Source organism: Echiichthys vipera (genome assembly GCF_963691815.1).
Source record: "Echiichthys vipera genome assembly, chromosome: 3".
Taxonomy (NCBI): domain Eukaryota; kingdom Metazoa; phylum Chordata; class Actinopteri; order Perciformes; family Trachinidae; genus Echiichthys; species Echiichthys vipera.
The window spans coordinates 3,710,721-3,719,081 of record NC_139828.1 but is presented as its reverse complement, the minus strand read 5'-3'; positions in this window follow the sequence as shown (position 1 = coordinate 3,719,081).

The window sequence follows — 8,361 nt, the reverse complement described above, 5'->3', positions numbered from 1 at the left end:
GATGCACATGTCAGTCAGAACCCCAGCCGCAGCTACCGCGCACGTGCAGGCCAGACTGCATACCTGACCCCTCTCGCCACAGTCGTTTCTGAAGTGGTGCTCACCTTTCACATACCCCGAGCAGACCTGGCGATCTGGCACTTTGCACCGGCCCCCTCCTCCTCCCCCCCTTTCCTACAAGTCCCACCGGCAAGCATCCAGACCCCCTGCACCGTCCCTCCTGTGTGCCCCCCCTCGACCCCACAGGATTTCAAATTATTAGACAGAAAATGTTCAGATTGTGCAGGCTCAGCATCGGCCCCCTGTCCCGCATATCCTCCTGTTCTGCAATAACAAACGCGAGAGGGGGGTACACACTGAGAAAATAAAGCAATCAGTATCGGCCATTGTGTGATTTCCACCACAGAAGCAGAAAAAGTGTTGAGACTGCATTATGAAAAACAAGCACGGGGTAAGGAAACACCCCCGGAATAGCAAGAAAACGTCTCCGGCTAAGATTAGTTTTCTTATTACTTGACTTTCTTTTTTTTTTCTTCTTTCTGCATTTTTTCATGTCTGAAATATTCCGTTCCTGACCTTTGGCGTGTTTATTGTCCGCCCGTCCGTCCGGGGTGTGATTTACCTAAAGCGCCCTTTGCAGAAAAAAGACCCTACGGGGGAAACTGTGCCCCCTTTGTGTGAATCCAGTACGATCACGGTTTGTTTGGTCACGCCGGGACAGGGTTCTTTCTGATTCGCTGTTATCGTTGCCCTGGCTGAAGATAGCTGCTAAACCACTCCTCAGACAATACATAAACACTCTAAATGGAGGTGAATTTCTCAGGGTTTATCTTTGCATCAGATATCATGCAATGTGGAAGAGGTAGCCTGTGTTGAACGTCACCAAGTGAGGACGAACCATTGCACTCACCTGGTCCTGCACATCTATTGGAAATCATCCACATTTCAGAGCCTGAACAGAATTCGCCTCGGGACAGTTTGGGTTTAATAATAAGATACAATTAAATGGAGTGACTGCTGGCACATGTTCAACCCGTCTGTGTTGCCGTCTCAGCATCAGCAATAACATATACCATTTGTCTTACTCAACGGCCTCGTCTTCATCTCGCATGTGTGTCTTTTATCTTTCACCCTCTCTCTGTCTTTCTTTTTCCCCGTCGAGGGAAACTGAAACTCTCCAGTTATTAATCTCCCCTCCGTTACAACGTCTCCCTCTCCCAGTCAACATTCCTCTGCGATACATTCCCAAAATGCGGCACATTGCAAGCCGTAAATCATTAATTGGAAACCCAAAGTCAATGACGGTCCTCAGTAACACTGGCACAATGCACTTTGTAATTTGAGGTTTTGCGGGAGCGAAAGGATCCGGACAGATTTATTTGTTTCCTCCCTCCGCATGTGATCCCGGCAGGAAATGGTCTCGCTGTCAACATATGCTGTATTCATATGTGAGCTGTACCGTGAGCACGCGCCACGCTCGCTGACCACCTTATGACCCGCGTATCCCTTTATACAAAAACAGGCATGCATCACGTTGACAGCGCTGTTATTTAGGGCTTTGTCAGTTGGACGACTTTCGAGGTGACCGCAATGCACTGCAGTTGGTCGACAGTGTGCTTAGAGCAGCAATACGCAACTATTTTACCTTAAAAACAGATGACTTTTGGGGCGTCGGTGGCTCAGTGGTTAGAGCAGTCGCCCCATTTAAAGAGGCCTAAGGTCCTCGAGGCAGCGGCTCCAGGTTCAACCCTGACCTGCAGGCCTTTGCTGCATGTCTCCCCCTCTCTCTCTCTCTCTCACCCCATTTCCTGTCTGTCCTACATAATAAAGACTTGGAAAACTGCCGAAAATAATCTAACAAAAACCTAGATGATCTCATTTTTGTAGTTTTCTCGTTCATTTGTATCTTTGAACATAAAAAAAACATCAAGAAAACAACATCTTCAAGAGCTTTCAATCACATCTCATCAGTGGACGGCATAGAAATAAAATGATCAGAAAGGACATTCCCATTCAAATCAATGTAGCAGAATGGTGCGGGCGTCCATTTGGATGTGGCTAACTGACGTCACAAAGGTGTAGTCTTGAAGTAACAGTCAAACGAGCTGTGTGGTAGCGATGACACGAGGCACAGAGAGCCAGACGCTGAATTAGAGACAAATTTAACAACTTAGTGATTCAACCACAGTCGTTGTCACAGTGTAGGAAAGCACACTGCTATCGCCTATTCAGCACATTATCGTGAGCAGTGTGGTGGGGAAGCATGGTGGCGGTAGCAAGCTAGCTTACTAGCCAACTGTCCGCTGCTTGCCGGTTCTGCAGGTTCTGCTGGTTCTGCTGAGTGTTCCCGCTGCATTGGTTTGAGAAAATTATTCAAACAGCCGGCTGGGTCCAACAGTCCTCTGACCCGCTTCTGGGAATGATCCCTCCTACTCACTCCCCATCGCTCCACTGAACTTCTCCCGACCTGCGTCGGCCGTCGGTCCGCACACTTTACTGCCCCAATGATGCGTGTTGTCATAACAACTGACAACAATCACCATTTGGTTTTACACTGCGGCAAACAGCCCAGTGTCCCTTCAGTTCAATTCTATTTCTATTGTGGACAGACTGCTGTGTCGTCATGGAGATAGCTTAGTTGTCCATCTGCTGGTGAACACTGACAAGAGGTTGTAAACTCGAGAGTGATGACCGTTAAATGATGTCACTTAAAGGAAGTTTGATGACTTCATCTGGAAATAAAACGGAAAGTGTACGCAACCAGAAAGTGCGCATAACCACGGTAACTACGGTAGTGGGCGGAAAGCAGGAAGTGACTCTGTAAACTTTGATGTTTACGACGAATGAAGTCGATCAATTAAGCCTTTTAAGTGTTGACTGCTCCCTCACATGTTTTCTTTTAAAGAATATTTCCGTGCAGGATGCAGCTCATCGCAGAGGGGCGGACAGATTTGAAATAAATGAAACATTCCTCTACGCAGCCAAATCAAGGCCTTTCTTATCAACAGATAAAGTATTTAAACGTGGTAAACATCCTCGTAATGGAGCCCAAATGTTTCAAGATAATCAGCTTTGTGTCTCGCTGCTTTTGAGCTGTAATTTCGTTGAATGATGTTTACTGTGGCTTACGGGGGGGAAAAAGCATAAATAACGCGCACCGCCGCCAGCTCCGTGTTGAGGAAAATCATTTGGTGCTCCTTAACTCAGCCGGGGTGCTGACAGCGAGGACAGGCCTCGTTCGTCACGGGGGGAACATGAAGACCGGCTAATGAAGCGGGGTTCGTCTCTGAAGGCTGAAAACTGCATCTTGAAGGCCTTTATACAACTAAGACCGTGCAGCGTGGAGTTAAATCTGGCAAACTTGCGGTGCAAAATTATAAGCTGATCTGCGAGTGCCATCATAATTAAAAATGACATCTAGCATTACCACCTAATGCTTTAAACTGCTGTTTCACTTTAGTGGAGCACTGAAGATGGGATATATGTAGGATGCCATGTGGGTGGTAGACATCTGCCCTATTAACCGCCGTCCTCAGACCCCATTCATTTGGCGGTTTTGAGGTCAGCACTGACAGTCCAATCATTCTCCAGAAAGGTCAAGGCCTATAGTTGTTGTTGTTGTTGCAGACGTGTGTGAAATGAGCTTTCTGTGGATGTGAAGCAGGTAAACAACTGTCAATACGGTCCTGTATACCCTTTTTATGTGTTTTCCACCTCGGTTAAACCTGAAAGTTTCCACCTTTTCCATCAAAGTGACTTGGTTATATACTTTTCTTGGAAAGCACAGGACTGACTTTTGACTAAATGTTCCATAAATGATAACTCTTCTCTTCTCGCCGTAACATTTGAGAGTACACAGCAGAAGTTTTCAGCCTTTTCTCCAGAGATAATAGAGCAAATCTATTAAATGCCACGCACACTTTTACAACCGGCCGCTCTTTATTGATTGCTGTAATGGGGGGGGGGGCTCTACAGGAATGAACTCTTCCTGTTATATCTGTTTTCAATGAATCGATGGAATGAACACAGCCCGGCTGCTCTCTGTCACTGTCTGCATGACACTGTTAAGAGCAACATCTGGAGGCGAGCGACCGGAGGAAGACATAGAGAGGAATGTGCAGAAAGGTGAGGAGAGGGGAGGGAAAAAAAAGTTAACTAGCTGTAGGTTTTTTAATCAAGACAGCTGCATGTGGGAGCAAAGGGAAGCAAAGAAGGTAGAGTCGGAGCGTGTGTTATGATGTGTTTGTGGTAAAGTCTGCGCCGTTTGTTTGGGCTGCAGTTAGATATGCCTGGCAGCGCTCAGCGGGAGGTCTGAGTCCCGCCCAGCAGAGGCTCACTCTAATTGGTCAAAGAGGCAGTGTGGCACCTCGGATTGAACTCACGCCTGGAGGCCAGATACGGCATACTTAGCCACATACTGAGGAACGATCGCAGTCACCGAGCGTCTTTAGGTCGGCAGTCCCCCCACAGCTGGCCCGGCTGCTACAGCCTGGCGCTCTCAGGTCGACCAACTCGGGTGACGCTTTCCTGAGAGTACGCCAGTTCCAGGCTGCTAAGAGGATCAGTTTCCCCCTTTCTTTCCCTTGCTGTCACATACCCCAGCTCTTGCCACTCAGAAGTCTCCGGGCTCGCCGCTCATCAGGCACAGCCGCTTCAGACGCTCTTCCACGCTTCCACGGATCAGAGTGTTTCACTGCAAAGACAAAGTCCTCGCTAAGAGGATTGAGATCTTAACTGTAGCCACAGGTAGGCAGCAGGAGAAGGCCGAGCAGTTCATACAACGTCAAACATACTAGAACAGATTCATGCATTCATGCGTTTTCTGATGCGTGGATATTGGACAAGAATAGAGTTGTATAGGAAGGAGGAAAGGCAGTGGGAAAGAGTAAAGGCAGAAGAGCAGACAGAAGCAAAGCGACACACAGTGGGGGAGAGAGACACAGAGAGGTGTCTAATCTCGGGATCTTGGAGTGGCGAGATTTGCAACGAGCAGGTCACATGCAGTGGCGTCGTTACGATATCACGTCCGGAGAGCCGGGCGCATGCTCCAAGACATTAGATCCTGCATTGGGGACAGAGGGATAGACACAAGACTTTTGGACTTGAGTCAGACTTAAAGCTGCACCAATCATTGTGTCGCTCTGCAAACCTGCAAAGAATTATACCGCATACAACTAAACTCTGCTTTACCCCTCAGCTCCAAGGAGCATTTTACGATCCTTCAGCTCTGTTTTGGTTTTACTGTGCTTTGGGAGGCCGAACCAGGGACGAAAGCAGAGGGACTTTTTATTCGGATCCATCAGGTGGACAAATTAATGCTAATGTCGCTCCACTTCTGCTGTATGTGTAAATAAGGAACAGTTTGCTAACACACTCACCATAACGTACAACTTTATAATATGACAGTGTTTACAGCTGCACCGAAGTGGCACTAACAATAAAATAAAAAAAGGAAAGTAAGGAAGGTTTAAGTCACACTGTAATTTAGGGCGCACTCACACTGTCCTTACGCACCGGGCCAAAACAGGTTTTTCAGCTAAAGCCTAGTGCGTTTGACCACTGTGAGTGCAACCGCTCCGCGCATAACTGCGGCCAGCTTGCCGTCCACGGCCCGTCTGAGAGAGGTGGGCTTTTGTAGAGCGCGTTTGCACATGTATGAGCAGGAGCTAGCGCACGTGTACGAGCACGAGCATGACCCCTACTGCGGCTCTGAGGTCATTTCCTGTGCGCCTGTTGGGACATAGAAAAAAGAAGGAGGGACCATGCGCAGACATTTAAAACAATGGCGGTGAAAGGTTCACGTTGGTGTGATGCGGAGGTGGAGTGTTTACTGCAGATTTGGTCGATGAAAAGATTCAAAAACAGTCGACAAGACGCACAAAAACTCCGAGGTCTACGGAAAGATCTGGAAACAAAGCCACGCATCGCCATGACGTCATCAATGCGTGTGACGTGTTACGGCGTGATGACGTATAGGCAGCAAGAAGCATTCACCGAGGCCCAGGTAGTGTGAGTACAAACGGGCCTGGAGGGGGGGACAAGGACCCTAAAGCACGGGGCACGGTGCGGAAGGACAGTGTGAGTGCGCCCTTATTCTTGCATGGTTCTTGGTTTGTATCCACATGGTTGTATGTATGTGTTTTTTTACATGTATCGTATCGGCCGATGCGGACTGCTGTGTTCACCAATAGGTTTTTTCCGGCATTATTTACACACAGGCGTCCACGCGCAGCTCCGTGTTGCTGGAGACGCATTTTTTAAAGTCCATGTCGGTCGATCCCGAGCTGTATGCACTTATTATACATCTCTGGATAAAAGCATCAGCTGAAACAATGTAATGAATGTTATTACAGAGCGATGATGAAAAGTAAAGGGAGCTCATGGATTTGATATGGAAAGATGAAAGCTAAGAACACGACCTCTCTCTCTCCGTCTCCCTGATAAAGGGACAGGTGTTGGTGCTGCACGGAGCGCTGCCAAAAAGGCCAAAGTACAGCCCATTATGTATGAATGTAACCCCTGTATATTTTGACACACGCTGGAGCCTGACCTGACACTGAGCAGGTGTGTGCCAGAATGGGCTAAAAAGGCAGCATGTCCTGCACACCAGCTGCAGAGTGGCTCTGGCTGAACCCTGCTGCCTCGCTAAACCTGCGCGCCTGACGTGCTGTTTGGATTGCGGGTGACTGATTAGGTCGAGATGCGGAGCCCTGCAACCACAACGCGTCTTAGCCGCAGCACTCAGGCGGCTAACAGCTGCTGGGACCTGTACCTTGTTGCTGGCCTAATGGATGGCCTCTGTGTCATACATGTGGAGGGGCTGACAGGCTGTATAGGAAAATGAGGTGTGACCGCGGTGCTCGACATGTAAGACGGAGCCCAATTTTTCAGATGCTGCAGTTAAAGCGTTACGGACGTCACGAACAGGGCTGCAGCCAACATTTCCCTGAACGGTTCATCTATACAGGACATTGTCAATGAGGATACCCATTATTTAGTCCAAGAACCTAAGACTGCTTGTTTTACCCGGGGTCTGATTACTGCGTTTTGAAAACCTCACAGTAAATACTGTCCAGCAACAGGCTCCCAGACGCAGGCGCAGCATGCACTGTTTGTTTTGTGTCAGTGAAAACACGGAGGAATGCAGTGACAGTGCTTCAGAGACTTTTCTTCAGTCTTGCGTTAACCCCCTGGAATTTGGAGCTCTTATTATGCTAAGGTATCAGGTGCTAAGGTATCAGGTAGGTTATTGTTTAACGTTCATGAAAACAAACAGCACACAGTACACAGCACATAGAAACGATTTCATCAATGATGTGAACATTAAATCCCACTTTTTCAGCGTTTTTGACACATTTTAACAATGCTGTGATGAAGCCGATCTGGTCTCCATAATCATGATATTTAACTTTTATACCATTATTTTTTGTAGTGGTTAGCACTGTAGCCTCACAGCGAGAAGGTTACTGGTTCGAATACTGGCTGGGGCCCTTCTGTGTGCATGTTCTCCCCGTGTCTGCGTGGGTTTTCTCCGGGTTCTCTGGTTTCCTCCCACAGTCCAAAGACGTGCAGGTGTTCGGTTCATTGATGACTCTAAATCACCCGTAGGTGTGAATGGTTGTCTGTCTCTGTTCGTCTCTATGTGCCCTGCGATAGACTGGCGTCCTGTCCAGGGTGGAGCCCGCCTCACGCCCGATGTCAGCTGGGATCGGCTCCAGCACCCCCGCGACCCCGACCCCGGGATAAGCGGTTGAAGATGAGGATGAAGAGACCATTTCGTTCTCGTTCTGTACGATCACACAAAATAGACTCAAGCGGCAGTAATCCAACTTTCCACTCCTGCAGCGTAATCCACTTATGTTTTTGCCAAAATAGAGCTTTAAAGTTTGCGCTAGCAGGGTTAGCCTTTAATCTCTGTTTGTCACAATCATGCTGCTTCTTTGTTATTTAGCTATAATGTGATAAAGTATACCAAATATGGTATATTGTATGTGTGTATATGTTGAACCATTCTGCTTGTTATCACAGTAAACAGCTAAATAAGCGAGTGATAAACTGGGAGCTCTGTATTTAGCCGTAGTTTCTCCAAGTGTTTGGAACATACTGAACATACAACTGTCCAAAGGAGAGGTGGAAACTTTTTTCTCAAGACTCCAGACTCAAAAATAGTTTTTCGGTCGACTCTACCTTTAAATCAACCAACATGTGTGTGTGTGCTTACTGTGCGTACTCACACACATGTTACTGTGCTCCTCACATGAGTGATTCCGCAAAGGGCATGTTGAGCTCTGCAGACTGTTTAAGTGAAGAGAGAGAGAGAGAGAGAGAGAGAGAGTGAGGGTGTGTGGGAGGAGAAATTAA